Here is a 20,790-nt window from a genome sequence, read left to right on the forward strand (position 1 = left end):
CAGTCTCCCTTGGACAGTTACAAAAGACAGCTTTATTATGCAGTTCTCTTTCCTCTGTTTTTTACATATCATTTTCTGTTTGTCATGTTTAGGGAACCTTCATTCCCTGTGTCTCACAGAAGCAGAGATGATTACATTAAGTGTGTAAGCCTCCTCTCTTTACTTTTGGACAGTAAACCATAGAATTATTTCCGTTATTCTTCATAAATTTTAGTGGGGTGGTTCCAGTTGAGTGTTAATGTGGCAAGACCCACATGGTAACACAGAGGTACAATTACAAGCTGGGGAAAACTAAACTTGTATTAATAAAGTGACTTTATGTTGTCCTTGAGAAGTATTAGCTGGTAGCTGCATTACAGCATCTTCCCTTCTATATAAATCCCCAGAAGATGTAGGAGTTGGAAGGGACTGGAAGACATCTTCAATCCTATGTAATCACCACAAGTAAAGGGAAGGTATTACAAGTACCCCTGAGGCTAATCCTGACAAATCACCCTCGTTCTGAAAGGTAGAACTGGTATGTGCAGCCATGTTACATTTGAGATTCCACCCATAGGAAAACCTGAGCGAGTCTGAAGCCATCAGTCTGGCACCTAGACTGTGTACTTGATCACCTGGATGCCCAGATTAAAGCTTTCAAAGTATATTGCAGTGGTGAGGATTATGTAGATAATTTACTGGCTAGAAGGTTAAATCTGCTTCTTGGGATGGGAATTAACAATCACTTATGGTTTACCTTCCAGTCATGCGGAGCTCTCCCTGACATCTGTCTTTCTATTCCCTTCATGTCTGCTTCAGTGCAGAGCCTCTCTTCGTGCCAGTAGTTCTTTCTCCAGTGGGACTGAAGGTGAAGGGCTGATCTCCCATTTTCCAAAGCTGAAACAGCTGCACAGATTTCCAGCTGAAAATCGCATACAGCAGAAGGCACCACGCTGTATAGAACAGCTGCTCCCCAGCACTGTCCTTTCTGTCCATAGGTCCTCTCTCCTCAAAATGGCCATTGCTTGAACTAAGGGGTGTGTGAATATGTGTGCACATGCGTTAGTTTGGTGCAGCAGTATGTGAGGTGCATGTGTGGGGCGGGGGCTGACCTTCACAGAGACCCTCATAGGTGCAGTAGAGGTCTATGAGATCTGCCAATCCATTTTTGGGGCACTGGCTTGTTCTGCTCCACCTGGTGCCACACAGCAGATGGGAGCATCTGCCTTTCCTTTTGTAGCCATCCGAGCAGTGATTAAAGATGAGATTGCATATTCCAAAGTCACATACGTTGCTCCAGAGGATAAACCAAGGCTTTGTTTGATTTTAGAACAGAAACAAACCAAATATTTTCATGCACTGAACTTCAGTTTTGGCAGAAGCATTTTGGGTTGGAACCCTCTTAGTTGTTCTGTCACGAGGACTTTCAAAATGTATCATGTTTCACAGACAGGTGCTGTCTTTGCAGTCTCGACAGGATTTCCTGATTGCTCTGCATCCAACACTGCTATTAAGGAATAAAACTGTTCTTCCACTTGTACCAATTTCTCAGGAGTAGTATTTTGCTTTTACTGTAAACAGGCCTTGTTGGATACAAGAATTGTGATGCATCTTTCCTGGTCTCAGTCTCAAACTAATCCCTATGTGGATTTTTTTGTTTGTTTGCTTTTTTCTTCTTGTCAGAGAAAAAGGTGTTAACAGAGCTTAACACCCTTCACCTTCTGTCCCTAAAATTCAACCAGAAGATACCTGATTGCTGGGACATCATTTTGATTTCCTCACTGGAAAACAGTGTGTGAAATAGTCCTTCACAAGTACGTATTTTTCAGTTGAGGAGGGCCTAAAGCATTTATTTCCAGCTTCTGTTCTCTTCCTACCCTTCCACTTTGCCTAGGAAGACCTTACTGCACCCTTTGCTTCCTCTCCTTGTCTCTGCCTCTTCTGTATTTTGCAGAAGATGGATGCTTTACATCCCATACTTCCCTTTGAAGTTCTTCCACATCCGTCTGCTTATACATCCCTGATCGTTTCTTCCAAGCACCTTATGAGGGATAAAACAAGTTGTAAATCCCAGTACCTGTACAGTGCACGTATGATCACCCAAGTGTGAGCCAGGAGGTCTGTTTTCCTTGGTCTTGTTCTGCCCTCACTGGACGGACCCATATTTTGTCGCTTCCACTCAGGGTGCTGTTTTCTGATTCCCAATTTGCCAAGGAGAAAAAAAAAAAAAAAAATCTGCTTTTCATTTGTTTAAATATGTAAATGAGATTACTGTAAAATACGAGTAGTTAAGATGCTTGTGAACTTTTTGTTTTTCTTCACTAGTTTAACTGGAAGCTGGTAAGTGTTCACAGGAGAGACTTGTTATGGTGGTGTAAACAGGGGCTTGCTCTCGTAACCTGGTAATCTACTGACACAAGTGGTTTCCATGGAACCTTTTTTTTTTTTCTTTTTAATAAAAACAAAACAAAACAAAAACATAGAATAACTGGACCTCAAGACTGAGCAATTACGGTTTAGCTTTTGTCATGGCATCAGTGTGTAATTTGCTACCTATCCAGCCCTTGGTGCCTCCGTTTACATCTCTGTACCATATATTGATGTTGCCTAATGAAATGCTGCTGGGGAAGATTTATGGGTGTACATTAATAGAATAATTAAAGGTCTTTGAAAGTCTCCGATGAAATGTGTACCAGGTCAGGGAAAAAGCGAGAGTTGGGAGGTGATGTCTCTGCACCTCTGGCCTGACCGGCTGTGGGGGGATGTGCGAGTGGGTACTGGAAACCCCCGTGTGAGGTGGCAGCCCTGCTGGGAGAGGTGTCTGGGGCCTGGATGTCCCCTGGGGCTTTCGCCCCTGTCGTCGCCCAGCCCCCTTCTAACTGGGGGGCCTGGGTGGACTCGGGGGGCTGGGGTGGAAGATGCGATGAGGGGGGAGGCAGGAGCAGAGAGAACACCCTCAGCGTGGGGACCGGACTGCTTCCCACTCCACCTCTGTGCGTGGCGGGGTGGTGGCGGGGAGGAAGACCCCCCGGCCTCTACACCCGCCACGGGCGGGGTGAAACTTTCCGCGGCAGTGGGTGGAGGCTGCGGGTGCTCCTGCATCCTCGGTTGGGCGTCACGTCTGACGTGGGGGCCACGCACACACCACCCCCCCCCGCCCACGCGCGCCGGGGATCCCCGCGGGGACCCCGGGGAGTGTGTGTGGGGGGGTGCGTGCGTGCGTGCGTGCGTGTGTGTGTGTCCTTCCACGGCCGTGTGCGTGGGTGTGCGTGTGCAGGGGCGGGTGTGCCGCCGGGCGCGCAGGTGGCGGCGGGCGGGGCGCGGCGCGGCGCGGCGTGGGGGGCGGCTGCTCGCCTCGCTGACGGATGGCTGGCCGGGACACAGCCCGCCATCCCATTTGTGCTCTGCTCGTACGTCTTTCCTCTGTGCTTTGCATTTTTTTTTTTTTTTTTTTTAATCCTTCAAAAATCTCCCTGGGAATTTTGTATTTTGCAGCTTTCTCCTTTTTTTTTATTTTTTTTTAATTTTTTTTTTTCCTTCTCTCTCTCCTTGCTGAGGATATGTTTCGCTTGCCAAGTTTGTAGTGACACCTCTCAGATTCCCCCACTCCCTGATTTTTGGATTTATTACAGTGCCCGTTTCTATATAGACATACCGTATTTTTTTTTTTTTGCCTTTTTTTTTTATTTCAAGAAAATTGGAATTCTTTGGGAAGCTAATGGATACTGAGGAGGACGATCCTAAAAATCTCCTTTTGAATCTGTAAATGAGGTGTACGAAGATATTCTTAAATTCAGCCATCAATTTAGCTTCATATTAAGCACCTCGAAGTATTTATGATTGCAGAGCAGGTGCAAGCGAGGATTAGTAATAAGGTAAGGGAGCTATTTCCATCTTTGAGGCAGCAGCATTTGCTCAGGGTTATCAGCAGCTTTTTTTTTTTTTTTTTTTTTTTTTTTTTTCGTACAATCTGGGCAGATTTATTTGCATTTTCCGTGCTGTTCTCCCATCCTGCCGAGTCTTTTCTAATACGCCTGCTTGCTTTTCATCACTAAAACATAGATTCCTTCTCCTTGCCTCCTCTGTATTTGGGAGTTTCTTTGCTGTTGCACATGTTTTGGCTGTTATTTGGTAACTGTTTAAAACCACCAATCCTCTGTTTAAAATGATTTCTTACCTTGCACACTTTCCCCACCCAGCAGGATTCCTGAAAAGCCCCATAGAAAACTGCAACACAAAAGCTTTATTATTATTATTTATTATTTGCATTTAAAAAGAGAGAAGTAGTTAAAATTCCCCTAGGGGAGAACTAGGCAGAGGTTGGGGGGGGGGGGGGGGGCAGCAATTAGGTTCTCCCTCTAAAAGCAAATTAATTCCCCTCCCTTCCCCGGGGCTGAGGCGGGTGTCTGCCCCCCCCCCCCCCCCCCCCCCCCCCCGAGCTCCAGGCCGGGCCCTGCGGCACCGGGCCCCCCCCTCCCGCTGCTGCCGCCGGCTCGGGGGGGGGGGGGGGGCGAGCTTCGGCCTCCTTTCTCCTGCCCAAAGTTTCGTCTTTACCCCCTCAACCCCCCCCCCTCCGGGGCTCTTTTTCGGGGCGGGGGGAGGTGAGCCGAGGCCGGGGCAGCACCCGCGCTGCATTTCAAACGCTGCGGGGGGGTGCGGGGGTGTGTGTGTGAATCCTTGGGGGTGGCTGGGGGGGAGGGAAGGGATACCCCGCCTTCCCGCTGGGATGCTGCAGGCTCTTGCTCTCCATCACCCTGCTTTACCAATTTTTGTTTTATCAGCTCCGTTTAGGGATATAAATGGCCCGAGCAAGGGTATCAATAGCCAGCTAACTGCGGCGATAGTCCGTGTTTTATGGGATTTAATGATTTCTCTTGTTTTGAAAAAGCTCTTGTGACGCTAACAATAAAGAACTCCATAAATCACCAAAATGAATTGTGTTCCTGTAAAGGCAATTTTTAGTCTGTTGCTGCGTATCATTGCGTCGTGATAATTAATTGCACTAACAGTTGTGAACATGTTTGTGGTAATAAAGGTGCCGTTACCACAAAGTGGCTTTCTTGGTATGGGTCCCATGTTTACTGAACTCCTACAGTGTCCCTGAGCTGTAGACGACTGCTGTCCTCTTGAAATACAGGGAGAGATCAGATTGTTGTGAAGTGAGCGGAGTGTGGGGATGTACCTGTTTGGTGAAGTGACACGGCACTGAAAAGAGCAAAAGCCCATTTAATGGGCTGCTTGGGTGACTTACGTTGAAAGCAGGAGGTAATATAATCACTTAGGCCTTATGATTACATATTTTGATTAAAAGACAAGCAAATGGGGCTGTTTGTTTTTGTGTCTTTTATTTTTTTTTATATATATATAATCTTGATGATTCTATCACTAGCTTTTAAATCCTCTTAAAATAAGCAGGAGCTGTGGAGTTCAGTCCTTCAGCAGAATATAGCAGTGCTCCTGCAGTGCTGTGAGGAAAGCTCCTCTTTCATGTTATCCTTTATTGTTGCTTTATTTCCATCATCTTCTGTATTCATGACTGTATTTTTTTTATCCGTTATTTACAGTCAGGATATACTGAAAAGGCTGGAATAAAATAATGCTATTCTTCTTACAGAGGGAAACAGGCTATGAGGCAAGGAGTCAGGTTTGACTGTTTTAAGAAAATTGTTAAGCCACAGGGCTTACATTTACTTGAGTTTTCTTTCCACTGCCTTTGATGATCTTTAACACAATTTGCAACTGGTGATGTAACATGCATCTATATGTACGGATATCATCTTATAGCTCTCTATGTGTTCAGTGGGAGTTCTATTTAATGCTGCCAGTAAATTATTCACTATGCAAAGACATTTATCAGCAATTGAACAGGTGCAGGTTCAGTTCACCATACGATTAATTGGGCTGATAGTTGCCGAACGTAATACAATTATATAGATATGCTGAGTCCCTGAAAAAATTACCATGTTTTGATTTTTTTTTTTTTTTAAATATCCACATGCAAAACCTAGTAAGATTGAACTCTGTGGCCGCTGGGTAGGCATCTGAGTAAGGTTAATGGAACCAAAATCTAAGAAGTTATTTCATGAAATGTGTGTAGATTTTAGAGCTTTCTCTGAGCCCCTCTAAATAGAGAGTTTTATTAGCATAAAATATCACAGGGACACTGAGTTCAATCCTACTGTCCTTATTCAAGCAAAAATTTCCATGACTTCATGAATCTATATATAAAGATGTTTTCAATGAGAATTTCTGAGTGTGCAGTCAGAAAATTTAGATGATAACTTTGATGCCAATATTATGTATTTAAAGTTAATTTGTCAGTGTTAGAAAGTTTACTCTTTATCTCCGTGAACTGGAAAGGGTCAAAGAGTGTTTCCGGTCCTGTCATCAGTACAGCCACTGCCATTGCGTCTTTGCCAGATAACAGCTACTCAGTGAGGACAGACTTGCATTTGAGCTTTTAAAACATCTTTCCTCCGAACATCAAGACCATTTAGAAAATTGAATTGGTGACTCACTAGAAGGGTTGTCTACATCCCTTCTTACTATTTATTATCTTTGATATCATGCGTGCATTTAAGCATTATCTACTCGTACAATTGACAGGTCATTGCTTGAATAAATTCTTTATTTGTTTATTTTCCTATCTGAACATGGTTGTCTCCATACAGTATAATAATGATGATTCCTGAAGAGACGGTGAGTTGAGAGTAAATGCTCAAGTTCATAGGTCAACATAGTGATTCATGACTGGATAGAGAATGTTGCTGATGTATGTCAAATTAAGGTGTATGGCAAATTAAATCTCCAACCATAATTTCTGGTAGAGATACAATACATTTCCTATTTAATTGTTGTTGTTAAATTAGCTTTGGGAGTATTTTTTTTTTCTTCAGAGGGTAAACAATATTACAGGACTCTTGTGTTTTAATCCACAGGATGGGGGTCTGTAATTTTGCAACAGAAAACCAGAGATACGGTCTTCCAGACAACAAAGAAATTGATTTACTGTACCCAAGTCCATGCAGTTACTAATGCTACTGTTTGATCCCTTTTCAACCCTTATGTGAAATCTCATAGTGCTTTTCAGTGGTGAGCAGCTACCAATATCCTAATTTTTAGTGATGGGAAAAGTACATGAAGCAGGTACTAATCGGAGATTGTGCAGCGATTCAGAAGCAAGTGTGGTAGAGAGCGGACCTGTGGCTCTTGTTTCTCAGTTCCAGGATGTAACCACTAGATGGGTATGAAACTTCTGCAAGAGTTGCAAATGTTTCTGAGGAAGAAAAGTGAATACTTAAAAAACCAAAACATTTGATACTTGGCAGAAAGAAGCTTAACTCAGAGAAAGGGAAGTGTGGATTACAACATTCACCTACTTTTGATAGCAACTTATACACGTTTCATAAATGGTACAGGATGTCAAATGTACTGCTGATGTAATGGCCAGGAAGGTGATGGGGCCATTGGTCTGGCCTCAGCAGGGACCTCCGGGATGAACCCCACGCTCCCTGGAGCAGCAGGATGCTCTCGGGCACCCGCCCGCGGACGGAGCCCTTCCTGCCAGATCCACGTGGCGACGTGCACCTCCATCCGCGAGAGCACCCAGGTGCAATACGTGGCCAAGTTCTGTTGTTTTTACACTCTTGCAATCTCATCACAGTCAGCAGGATGAGCTCAATAAAGTGGGCTGAAGTTGTGACCATCTAAAATGATATTTGTATTTGTTTAGAAGTGCCAGAACTAATGCAAGCTGCTTTCCCAAAGATTTCTGTCTTGTAGAGTGAAACTCTTCCCCAGTTGAAACACTGATGAGAGATGTCTCTCATTCATCTTTCTCATGCCCAGTAATGTACTGTAGCTTTTCTTTTTTCTTTTTTTTCTTTTCCAATTAAGAGAGGTTGAGAGAAGTATTCAGTCTTGCAGTTCCTCATACCTGTTTTGTCACTTTAGGCAAATTTGAGTGTTCCTCAGATAGTTTGGACTGAAATCGTCAACCAATTAAAAAGTTGGTAGAAGTGCACACAAAGCATGCTTGTATAGATCTTGCTGCTTTAGATGACCAGACTAAAACTGCAGCCTTGTACTGGTCATGTAATTTCTGTTGTAACAAGTTGGTAAACTAGATGTCTCGTAACTTTTCAGTGCACAGGGTAAGAGCTTACTGCTGCTGACAGCTAGTGAGATTTCTCCTTGGCTCCATGTATTGGTGGTCCAAGCTTTAAGTTTGAATGTTTGTCTGTGGAGGTCCATGCAGGGGAGAGGAGTAATTGCTAGAAATCTTCTGTATATCCAAATGATTTTGTCATAAATAGAATTAAGATTTCACAAGAGACCAGTTTTAGTTATGGAAATGACCATAGTGTTGTGGTACCAGCTGTTAGGTTGATTTCAGAAACTTTCTAGGAAGTTGCAGTACCTGTGAATGAGTCTTGTGTGCTGGAGAACTTTCTGTAAAGCCAGAAAAAATAATATATATATTTGAAGCATTTTTTTTTTTTTAAGTATATCTACCTCAAGGTATATGTCCAAAATAAAATTTTATATTAGTTTTATCAATGTGAAGTCTTGAGAACAAATACCACCATACCCTTTTTTCCCCAGCAGAGGAAAAAAAGCACTTGTGCTTCAGGGGAGAGCCTGTTTTTGGGGGAAGTTTTCAAATACCTTTTCTCTGTAGAGGAAGAGGCTGAACCAGCCACCTGCACAGCAGGAAAAGGAGCATGGGTCTGAAAGTAGGAAGAATGAAGCTAGAAAGAAGACACATATCAGAAAAGGTGATATATTGAATTTAGTGATGATAAATTGCTATCGATTGAGCGTAATAAATGCCTCATTATCTGTAAAGCTGCACTGCAAACACAAATAGCCGTGCGCAATCCTGAAGTGCACTGTGAACATGCAGTCCAAAGTCCACCTGATTTTGTCCATTTCAGTGGGGTCGCTCTAGTCTGTGACAGGGCTAAAGCAGTGGAGAACTATGATTTTACTTTTTAGTTGTCTATATTATTGTTGATGAGCAGAGAACTCAGGATTTCATAATGTGACTTTATATCACGCAAGAAGAAAATAGAAGGACTTGATCAGCTATATTGCTAATCAGCTTACTAACCTCATACATGAAGCTAGTCCTCTCACAGTATACTATATAGAGGGGAGAAATGCTGGTAAAGAAAGCATTTCTATTTGCGCATTTCAGTAAAATAATATAAAACCAACTATAAGATGTTTTCCAGAGCCTTGGTAACAGAATTGCAATTAGCATAAAATTTCCAAGGACTGGGATAAATAAATACCAGAGGCGGTTTCTTATTTATTTAGAATTTGAGCCATTTCCTGTTGAGGGGAACTTTATTATTCAGAGGAAGGAAAAGGGGGAGGGTATATCGTTCCTCTGAAGTGGATGGGAGACTTTCTGTCCCAGTTGCCAGAAAACAGCAGAGTGGGGTTCTGAATTTTGAAATAGAAATTTGAAGTATAAATTTTGTTTATATAGTTATTTGCCAACATTCAATATGGTGAAAGTTTGTTTTAAGGAACTAGGAATATACTTATGGGTATTTATTCTTGACGTTTGCCTATTCTTTTGTTCAACAGTTATTCAGAATTGGATTATGTGTTATTTTCAATAACGCATCACCTTCAGTTGAGATATACTTGACTTCATATTTATTAAAAAAAACCCCTCAGACTCCTGAACTTGGAAAAATTGGGACTGGTTTCCGATTAAGCATATTTGTTGGTAAATTAAAAGCAGAGAAAGTTTTACTGAAAGACATATCCAGGTAGCAATTTACATTGCAGTAAAATGAAAATTAGGTTTTACTACTAAGTTGTAGATGATCTGAGTGCTGAGGTTTCATTAATTATTGTTTCTTGGGTAGCCAGAATGTTCAGCCAAAATCATCACCTGCTTGTGCAACACACTGTACAAATAAATAATAAATACATTTTGTGTCCCAAGGAATTTAGGCTTTACTATACTATGAGTTCTTGTCACATGATTTACCACAGTTGCACTGAGTTCATGTGTTCACAACATGTGAAAGTACCATAAATTGTGGAAGAACTGGAATATAACGTGAAAGTAGAGTGGTTAGAAAAATAAATTCAATGTGCTCAGTGAAATAAGCATTTGGAGACTTTTTAAAAGATCATTAATTCCTTTGAGAACTTTTCTCATCTTTGGTAGACTGAGTTGAAAAATATGCATGCACATACAGATTTGTATATACATGGACTATGTGATAGTGTAAATACACAGAAGAAATTGTGTGGTGTGATTCAAACTTCAGTGGAAATACATGGAGATTACAGTAAAGTTACTGGAGTTAATACGTACAACAAATATACATGCATCTAGTATATATGAAGAAATAGCATTTATTTTATTCACAGTGACAGTCAACTTTTCTGCCTTTAATAAATTAACTAAAGATGCATTGTGAACACTACTTTTTCCCTGCTATTTCATTCGCTTGTTTTTAAAAAATTCCAAATATGAAAACATAGATGAACTTTTAGCCTATATTTGTCACGTTTTAACCTATGTAGAGACATGTACCATTTGGTAAGTGGAGGTCTAAGCAAAGATTGAACAAATTTGAACTGTAAACATTACTTTAAAGGAGCCATTAAAGAAAAGGAGATTTTCTGTTGTTTTGGAACATTTGCTGCAACTAACATGTAAGAACGGAGCAATTTTTGCAAAAGCAAAACTTAATGATGTCATTGCTCTTCATTTCATATACACCATTTTGTACTCTTGCAACTATGATGTTTTTGTAGATTGTTGCTGAGGTCAAAGTTGACTCAACTTATTTGTGTTTTAGTAAGTTTTCTGGAGTAATTAGGAGCAAGATCACAACCTAAACATAAATCTTGTAGCATTTAGAATCTTAATGATGTAGAAGACCTTAAAAGGGTTCCACAGCTTTCCTTTTTGACTGTTTAGCAACATTTTGCATTGCCTTCATTCTTGTCCACATTGTCATAACAGAGAGACAGAGTAACCATTTTTCTTTGTTGTTGTTGTTTTGGCATTTTGTTTTTTTCGGTTTTTTGTTTTTTGTTTTTTTTTTCTCTTCCCTCCCCCTTTACCTTACCTAGTTCATAAGAAGTGCGCAGTTGCTCGTTGCCATTGACTGGGCTACAACAAGAGAGGAGAACCAGTGTGATAGTTTAATCTTTGCTTTTCCCATACTCGCTCTTCACCCAGCTGCTGGGGCTGTGATGCAGCAGTTACGCTGTGCCAGATTTTTCCAGCATACCCATGTCTAAGGTCTTAGCTGCTGCACGTCCACAAGAAAGAAACACTGGGGGCACTTTCAGTCACATGCCTTTGCTTGGCACTTAGATTAAAATGTACTCTGGTATTCAATCTATTTTGTTTTGCCATCCATAAATTGAACTACTACCCTGAGATGCTGTGAGGATTAATGAATGCTTGGAAAGCTTGCTGCAGATGGAAAAAATACAGTGCTGCCTCTTCAGATCATTATGTATAACACTGCATAGCTCAAAAGTTATGAGAATTGTATGAAGGCCCTGGCAGATAAAGCAAGAAAATATTAAACCTCCTGTTAATTGGGGAGCCATAGGTCTTTCTTCATCTGCCATCCATTCTTGTTCAGAGACCAACGGTGCAATGAATGATCCAGTTCTTGTGAGACTTCTCTTTGTAATGGCCTTTGGAAATGAGGAAAGTTTGACACGGGGAAATCTTGTTGGACCCTGATGGATGCTGTTCAGCTTTTGTGAAATAGCAGTGTTTAATTCTTTTCAAGTATTTTTCTTCAAAAATAACAAAGCATCACCATGTATATGGGCCTGGCCTTTCATAAAAAGATTAAATGTTTCTTAAAAAAAAAGTAAAATGCTTATTATAAACTCAGATGGTATTTGTAAAAGAAATCAGCATTTGTGATGAGAAATTACAATCCACTTAGATTTCTAATGCTTTTTAACCAAGCATTTAAAATTTCATTTTCTCCTTGGATATAAACAGATTTCCCTAAGAATTATAACTTCCTAGGTAGAAATTTATATGCAACATTTTTGCACATTTAAAAAATAGTTTTGAATAATTAGGAAAATGGAATGAAAATTGTGACAGACCTTTAGCTATCGTAGAGCTGTGATGAAAACTTCCATGATGCCAATTATTGCACCTTTTCTCCGTATTTTATACAGGGTCAGGTAATCTGTCAGAAATTCAGAGCAGTAGTAACTATGGTACTACAGTCACTTAGTTTCAGAAAACAGTGAAACGTCTAGTAGAACTAAAAAATATGTAGTCACCACGATATTTAATCTTAACCAAAAAGTGCTTAGTGTTAGTGAGGTGAGCTACTTGATGTTTGGCTGATAATATACTTGAGCTGCCATTTTACAATCCCACTTTAATTCATAAAATATTTGATATTTCAAAAATGCAAGCTGATTCTTAATCCAAGCAGTAGGAAATGTGTAAATGCTCGCAACATGTCCTGTTTTATCTTTGGTTATCTGTGAAGAAGACACCACTTGATACCAAATGAGTAATGTGGTGCATTCAGAGCTGTCTCTCTAAAGACAATTTCACTGCTTAACTAAACCATAGGTATGAAAAGAAATTATTTTACAGACTACCAATCACAGTTTTGCATAACGATGAGTTTCCATAATCGGGTCTTAAACTGAAATAGCAGGTTCTGTAAAACCCAGAAAGCCGCATTGGTGTCAGCACCAGAGGGAGCTGCTCACCCAACTCTTGGCCATGTAACAGCTCGAAGGCTGGAAAGAACCAACAGAAGGGGAAAAAAATGGCAGGAAAAAAAAAAAAAAAGCAATCTGTTGAGCACTGTCTATGCATGAACCTGTTTGGTGTGTTGATCTGTTGGCTAAATCTGACATTTTTCTTACACTGAATACTCTTAATTTATTACATTCAAATTCTAATCTAGCCATTGTTTCTAAATTGTTGCCATAAAAATATTTTGCAGTTTACAAGGAAGGTATTATAGAAGTAATTTATGATCTTCAATTACAACTGTAACTTTGGATCCTCTGTTTGCTATAATAATGTAAATACATTTTATATTTACATATTGGACCGTTACATTTGTATTCTTAGTTGGTACAGTGTGATACCTGGTAGGAGTACAGATAGGGCTAAATATTTTTCTCAACTACCACCCCCAGCCCCCACCCCTTTTTTCCTCCTAGTAATGCCATATTTTATATGGCATTAATGATTATTCTCTTAGATTACTGAGAATTGAAACTTGTGCGATACAGTGATTCTGGACTTCATCTGTAAAATATAATTATTTCAGTATTTGCATACCAGTGAAGTTCATAGGTTGCAAAATGAAATTAGGGCTGAGCTGTACAGGATGCTGTATTTACCCATAGTGAAAAAAAAAGAAAAGAATAACACCCCTCCCCTCCCCAAACAACATCACAGGTGCTGGTGTAAAGCATTTGTAATCTATGTGCTAGGACAGACAAAAGAGGAGAGAAAGGAAATACCGCCCTTCGAACAAAAGATGACTTAAGCATTTGCTTTAACTGCTTCTGTAAGTTATCCAGGGTCACAGAAGAAGCCTCTGGCAGCATGAGGAGTTGAACCTGAGCCTCTGAAATCCTAGTCCAGTAACTTGTTCATAAAATATTCCTTCTTCTCTTATCCTTACCACCGTAAAATGTGATCTTTATACACTGAGGATAGTACTTTTTAAACTAGAATTGTGTGTTCTTCTACCACTGTAGTACAATTCACTTATTTACAGGCATGCACACAGAGAGAGACTCACACAAATCCTTTCCTTAGACAGGGGCTTTGCTGATAAGGCAGTATAATAGTACTAAAATCAATTCATGTGGAGCTTCAAAGTTATTAAGCTGTAGCTTAATTTAAGTGAATTCAGTCTGTCTGCTTCAGAGATTTCCAAAGCAGGTACCTACTCACAGAGGTGTATGTAGAGAATATGTTTATGTATATGCATGCATACACACATTTCTAGAATGTATATATACATGCATATATATGCAATTAGTTATTTCAAAGTCAAAATTAGAAATTGAGTTTGGCTGAGACTTTGTTGGAAGTGGAACAACTGAGAAATTTCAGTACTCAGAGTGGTCTGGCTTTCTTTTACTTCTTAAGAGAGATCAGAAAAGTCCAGTTTATTTTCTACTAGGGCCTGAGTGAGTGGAAATGCTTCCCAATTTCACAATTGGACTAAATCTACTAATAAAATTCTTCCACAGGTCAATGTTTTACAAGTTATATTGCCAGATTTAAATGGCAAACTAAGTTTTAAGGTCCATTCTTTGAGATGATACAGAACTAAAGTTTGTTTCAACAATGCATTTTCCCTTTATTACAGAAATTACATAAATTTCTCCCTTATTAAATGATTTTCAAATATATGTGACTGATAATTCAATTAGTTTGACTTGCTAAATCAGGAATAGGGTGGTATGATGGTCTTAGCCTGAAATGCTCCAGCTCAGTGCCAGATCTCTCTCCGTGCTTCCTGCCTGAAACAGGCAAGAGGGTCAGGGGATACAGATGAAAAGAGGTATTTGAGTCCCAGTGACATCTAAATTTTTAAGTCAGATAATGAAGTCCTAAGAGAACTCTCATAGAAAAACTTGGTCAGAACAACAAACCAGCCTTAGGAACCAGTTAAAACACCCAACTGGTTCCCTTTCTTTCCAAGATCTAGAAAGTTGTTTGTCTGTCAATACAACTTTCCTTTCTCCTGGATAATGTAGCAGCCTTAAGATCAGTAATGGAGGAACGGCAGATTTCATGACCTTTTCAATCTTTTATTGGATTTCAAGAACTAAAGGTTTCCCACTTTGAAACAAAAGAAAGATGTAGTCTTTGACAGTCTGTTAAAAAAAAAAAAAGACTAAATCATAACATGAAAGCTGCAAATTTTGCTGTTGGGTCTTTCAAACATATTCTTTCACTCCATTTGCAAGTTCAGATCCTAAAAGGTTGTCAGAAGTGGACCAAACAACCTGAAACAGTTGAGTGACACTCCTTAGTGTGCTTTTAATGTGACTGATTTAATGTTTCTGATCTCTGATTTATTTTTTACTTTCTTATTGTTTCAAAAGCCAAACACAAATATTCATTATGATTTAACTGGTTGCTTCAAGGACATCTGGATTGAAAGTTTTGTGTCAGGTCAAGTAGAGTGTTCTTAAAGCACCATTTGAAACTGTCATATACATTGCACTTCCTCAAAGGCTTTTGCAAATATGTTTTCTAAGTGAGGCTATTTATCTAAGAACCTTCTCTCAGCCAATTGTTCAGAAAACAGTAGCTGTTGTTTGCATCTTGAAGGAAATTACTTATTACTAAGACAAAATGAGTCTGCACTAACTTCTCTGTGCAGGGTGATATATTAAAAACTGGAGAATTATGAAAAAATCAAGGTGGAGTAAATCCAATTTGCGTAATTGTAAATTGATGTACATTGGTGGAAATACTCTATACTGTGACAAAATCTGGTTTGTGGGCTGTCTGGGAGAAATTCTCTAAAGAGGTTATGATTTGTTCCTTGGTGGTTCACCCTAATTTAAACAAGACTAGGAATCATCCTGTAGAGCTATAACCAAAAGTAGGCTGCGTGATTTAGCTCAACTGAGGCTTAGCCCAATGTCCATTGAAATCCATGGAAAATTTCCCATAGATGTCAGTGGTCTTTGGATCACTTTTCAGTAGCTCTGGCAACGTTACGTTCTCCATTAAATAATGACCTACTAACAAAATATTCAACATCACTGTAGTGTTTCTGTGAAGAAAATTTTTCATTGCTTCCATTTAAAAAGATCTCAATGAAAATTATATGCCCAGTTGTTCATCTAGCTCTCAGCTGAACCTTCTTACAACAATGCAGTCAAGCTCACACACACTGTTGTGAAAGGGCAAAGTGCACACAAAATGATTAGGCTTTGTAATCATGTCCTGTGATATGAATGAATACAGGTGACCATGTGATAGCTAAAGCATTTAGATTAAACAAAAGAAACATTCTGGAATTTGCCACATACAAAGGTCATCAAATCAAACTTTCAAGACAGAATTTTTTTTTTTTTTTTTTTTTTTTAAGGCTGGATGATTTTATGGCCGTTAATAATATTTGTAGCTCTAGTATGCAAACCAAGATAAGAATAATCAAATCTCATGCTTCAGGGCGTAAGCTAATCACCTGCTGGGTTTGGTATAATTGGTTTAGTGCATTATACTAGAAAAGGAGGCTCACTTTCCATGAAACTTTGAGTCTTAGCCACCCTCAGTGAACGCATTTAAAAGGCCAGAGTCTCCTGATCCCTTTTGACAGCTCTTTTGTCGATACAATGATGCGTAACTAGGGCCAGTGAACATTAACATTAGAACCTTATTTTTGGATTTCCTGATTTAAAGCTGTTAGTATGAGTTACTGCATTTTGTGTGGTGGAGACTACACGTGTATTTAAGGGTACCTTGCAGTTTTTGCTGGTTTTCCAAAAGTGGAAAAGATGCCAAACGATGTAAGAAACAGACTTTGTGATAAATTGCTGAATAGTGTGCATGCACACAGACACAGACATGCACACATTAATTCATGTGTTAAATTACAAAATAATCAATTTATCTATCTGTCCTGGTATCTGGGCATAGATAATTGATGTTCTACTTATAAATAACTAGGAAATGTTTACCATGCTTTGCACGCCCCAGATTAGACAAGTAATACGTTATAATAGCTTTTTGATTAACTCCTTGGCAGTAGAAGTTGGATTTACCTGATATGGAGCCTGTTTCTGGCAGTGGATTCACCAGAAACCACCTGCTCAAAAGGATTAATTCTGTAATTGAATCTCTGTTCATTTTAGTGAATGTGTTTTGTTTTCTTAGGCCCAGTTTGTGGTGAATTCTGGCATATGGGTATGGAGCAGGGAAGTATAAACATTTTTCCCTTCCAATCCACTCAGTGGAAGTTGACCATGTCTGCAGTCTGTGCACTCCAGTGAATAAAAACCATTTCAAGAGTAGCGTCTTGTTAAAGAAAAAAATGAGACCCCCATAGCCTTTAGCAAAATCAAATATAAAGTAACAGGCAATGAGATACCCTGACCAGAGTTCTCTAGGATGCTCAAAAAACCCCAAACATGTCAAATGCAATTCCATTGATTTTAGGGTCATTTCTGTTGAACTCTGTTTGGTTTTTACTATTAGATTTGGGTTCTCTCAGACCATACAACGCGTTCTTTGAAGGCAATTTTCCCTGAAGCCCCACCAGTACATTAGATGATAGGCATATTGGGTTCTTTTATGCTTTAAGAGTTTGACAGGTGGCAGCCTTAGGTGCTACCAATACTTCACTTTCTGGACTTTCTCTTCTAGGAATTTATGAGCACTATCCATGATTTTGCCAATACAAATGAATTTCAACTGAAAATTCAGGGTCTGTAGTTTTCTCCTGGTTTTCAAGATTAAGGGTAAGTGACTAAAATTTAATGTATTTGTATTGTGCATCCTAGAGATCAGGAGAAAGACTACAAGTGATACAGGAGTTATATGCCTTCTGAAAGCCTGGTGAAAAGCATCTTCCTTGAAAGCCTCAGTGACGGCGCAGACAGCCCTGTATCATAATATGTCATTCAACGTGTTGGCACTGACCTTAGCAGCAGGTCATGAGACTGGGTTAGTTTGTTGTGGTGTTTGGTTTTGTTTTGTTTGTTTGTTTGGTTGTTGTTGTTGTTGTTGTTTGTTTTGGGTTTTTTGTTTGTTTGTTTTTTTTTAACATGTGTATGTGCATTTACAGAAGATTTTTAAGCTGGGGAACAGAAAAGTAGAATATTGTGTTGGGCTTTTCTGCTGTTCTTGCAGAGGAGTAGAGGCTGGGGCTAACAGGAGATCTGGAACCTCCTCAGTGTCTCAGCTCAGCTCAACCTGCAGTAAATCTATACCTGTCACTGGCTGGAGGTTTCTTTTGAATGCAAGTCAAGATGTTGGCTCACAAAGGAATAAGAAAGGAAATAGTCTTCTTTTAAGAAAAGAACAAGAAAAACACAAGCAAATTCATTATCCATGTGAAGTCCTCAGATGCAGGCCTGCAGGAAACCCTATAACATTGCTGAAATATATGCGGCGGGGTTTTCTTTTTCCAGATGAATACTTTTATTAAAACATTTTCATAATTTCCACACAGTGGTAATCATTTTATTGCTTTTCTTTATCTATACCTATTACTGTTCACAGAGTGGCTGCTCAGTTCTGATAACCTAGTGGAAATGCATTCCAAGTGTAACTCAAGATTTGCAGAATTTCTTAAAATTCTCTGAATTTCCTTTTTAAAGTACACTGGCACAGTTTACTATGGCTGTTAATAAGGTATTTTTAGGTTTAGTATTTTGATCTGGAAATATTTCATTTCCTGGTGAATTACATGTTTATCTACTAAAGGAATTTTGGGTTTTCAGAATTGTCAGTCAGATTTTACAATTAGTTGGCCCATCAACATAGTAGCAAAGTATTGGTCTATGGAATTACAGAGAACAGCACTGAATAAAAAAAATCATCCTTGCAGATCCAGATCCAACTGCACAGGCAAGATTTTGCTCAGCATTTCAATATGAGTTGTTAACAGATCACATATAAATAACTCTTGAAAGGGAAGCAGACCCAGCACAGGCATGTGTTTATCTGTAAGCATGCTTGTGCTGGTTCTTATCCAAACTTTGTCTTTATTCAATCAACCAAACCTTTTAACTGGGCCTTTAGTTTCAAAACGGAGGCTTGATTTTTACCCTCTCCAGGTGCAGCAGTCACAAAAGAAGATATCTGAAATGTGTGGAAGTGATAAACACGATTCCCACTGGTCACCACTGATATATTCAGTGGTGCCCAGGACCCTGTCTTGTGTTGAAATGATTTCATTGTATACATCGTCAGAAGTCAAATATTTTAAAAGTAGAGTCTAAGTTATAAAAACGTGCTTCTACTTGAGTCTACAGCAGGCTGTTAATGATTGTAATGGTAGAGTTTCTTTCCAATGAAGTGTTTTCTTGAGCTGGATGTTCTCAGAATATCTTTTTTGAAAGCCTTTTGGTCTCTGCTCAGGAGCTCTCTGTTGCCTTAGAGATAACTCTTGTATACATGAAATAAACCCAACAAAACTGCCTAGGGATTCTGCCACAGTCACTGAAATAACAGTTAGGTCCCACCTCAAACGGTTCCAACTCCTGATGGTTTGCCAGACTGGTTTTGGCAGGCTACACTGTAGAAAAATAGAGCCATTTATTGTATACATCGGAGATATTAAAGAATTAAGTATTTACTGTGATCCAGAGGTAAATAGATGGAGATATGCTGGTCTACAGAATTATTTCCCCCTACCCCCCCCCAAGGTGTCCTGGTTTTGTCTGGTATAGAGTTAATTTTCTTCCCAGTAGCTGTTATGGTGCTGTGTTTTGGGTTTAGGATGAGAATAGTGTTGATAACACGCGGGTGTTGCTAAGCAGTGGTCAAGGACTTTTCAGCTCTTGCACTGCTTTGCCAGTGAGGGGCTGGAGGGCACAAAAAGTTGGGAGAGGACAGGGCCAGGACAGCTGACCCGAACTGGCCAAAGGGATACCCCAGACCGTATGACATTATGATCAGTATATAAACTGGGGGGAGAGCTGACCAGGGACTGCTGCTCAGGAACTGGCTGGGCATCAGTCGGTGGGAGGTGAGAAATTGCATTGTGCATCACTTGTTTTGTATATTCTATTTTTTTTTTTTAAATTATTATTATTATTTTATCTTCCTTCTCTGTATTATTAAGCTGTCATTATCTCAGCCCACGAATTTTACTTTTTTTTTTCCCTGATTGTCTCCCCAGTCCCTCTGGGGGTGGGGGGAGTGAGCGAGTGGCTCTGTGGTGTTTAGTTGCCTGCCGGGTTAAACCACGACACAAGGTTACGTTTGCTTTCATTGGGTGGTAGAAGTTATTTGTACTTGCCTATATTTTGGTACCTTGGATATAAATTTTCATAGTTCAGGCAGCCATAGAAATCCACAAAGAATAAAGAGATAAATCTATATATGGTACTGCCATGATGAGGGAAATAATTTGTAATTTTTCCTAATTTTGTTTGTTTTCACTAGAACTGCTTTTAAGGGAAAAAACCCACCCTTGCAATTTGTGAATCTAAAACCTACTATATTCCCTATCTGTGCAGCTTCACTGACTCTAATGGCACTGCATGAATACAAGTAAAAGCAACACTCAGCTACCATACTTACTTTAGCAGTACTCTGGTAGTTTTCAGACTATCAGACATGATTGTGTATCTATTCTCATGATTTGAGGATTGAAGCTCACACTAATACTTACCTTTCACCCTTAAAATCTGAAAGCTCTCTACAGCACAGCACAGATATTCTTATATTCATGTTTTTCAGGTGTGGAAACTAAGATGCAGGGAACGAGAGCAACCACTGAAAGTCCCTGAGAGGATATCCAGTGTCCCAAAGAACATACCTACCTATAGGGATGCATTAAATATGGCATTAACTCCTCAACCCACTCTGTTCAATGCAAGTCAGCTTCAGTCTGAAATTTGTCTTTTCAATAAATTAAAAGCAAAGTCTGGAAAAATACACACTTAAGGTTTTGACTTTTTCAGGAAAGCCTTGCATTCACACAGGGCTCCTCCATAAAGTATGAGAGGCTGAAATTTGCTAGAAAAAGGAATATGAATATTCTTTCCTCCTTGAAGATTTTTCTTTAGGGTGCTCCCAAAAGAGATAATGATTTGTGTAAGATTTCTATGACCATA

The 20,790-nt window shown here is 39.6% G+C and overlaps 1 protein-coding gene across 1 annotated transcript in view; it reads left to right on the forward strand.

Moving 5' to 3' along the window:
- The first annotated feature begins 3,510 nt into the window (after positions 1-3,510).
- The window catches only part of NLGN1 (neuroligin 1), a 394,750-nt gene continuing 377,470 nt past the window's right edge, over positions 3,511-20,790 (forward strand). The window contains exon 1 of the mRNA XM_042798898.1: positions 3,511-3,854. The gene's annotated coding sequence lies outside the window, so the exon portion shown is untranslated. The remainder of the gene's footprint in view (positions 3,855-20,790) is intronic.

This window comes from Tyto alba, unplaced genomic scaffold, assembly GCF_018691265.1.
Source record: "Tyto alba isolate M040663 unplaced genomic scaffold, T.alba_DEE_v4.0 Super-Scaffold_10, whole genome shotgun sequence".
Lineage (NCBI taxonomy): Eukaryota > Metazoa > Chordata > Aves > Strigiformes > Tytonidae > Tyto > Tyto alba.